Genomic DNA, 689 nt, shown 5'->3' on the forward strand with positions numbered 1-689 from the left:
GTTTTCTTTTCTTTTCTTATCATTTTATTGGGGGCTCATACAAGGCTTATCACAGTCCATACATACATCAATTGTATAAAGCACATTTGTACATTCGTTACCCTCATCATTCTCAAAACACCCGCACTCCACATAAGCCCCTGGCATCAGCTCCTCATTTTTCCCCTCTCTCCCCGCTCCCCCTCCCCCATAAACCCTTGATAATTTATAAATTATTATTTTTGTCATATCTTACACTGTCCGATGTCTCCCTTCACCCACTTTTCTATTGTCTGTCTCCCAGGGAGGAGGTTATATGTACATGCCTGCAATCGGTTCCCCCTTTCTACCCCACCCTCCCTCCACCCTGCCTGTATCGCCACTCACACTACTACTGGTCCTGAAGGGATCATCTGTCCTGGATTCCCTATGTTTCCAGTTCCTATCTGTACCAGTGTACATCCTCTGGTCTAGCCATATTTGTAAGGTAGAATTAGGATCATGATAGTGGGTGGGGAGGAAGCATTTAGGAAGAATTTAGGAAAGAATTCACTGAGAGTAATAAGAGAGCCCATGGACTGGGAAAATATCTTTAGCAATGACACATCAGACAAAGGCCTTATTACTAAAATCTGCTAGCTTCAATACTCTGCTAGCTTCCAAAGAGAAAAAAATTAATTGCCCACTGAGGAGGTGGGCAAAGGACCTGA

Source organism: Echinops telfairi, unplaced genomic scaffold (genome assembly GCF_000313985.2).
Source record: "Echinops telfairi isolate 266 unplaced genomic scaffold, ASM31398v2 ScPeMD7_7420;HRSCAF=8458, whole genome shotgun sequence".
NCBI classification, from domain to species: Eukaryota; Metazoa; Chordata; class Mammalia; order Afrosoricida; family Tenrecidae; genus Echinops; species Echinops telfairi.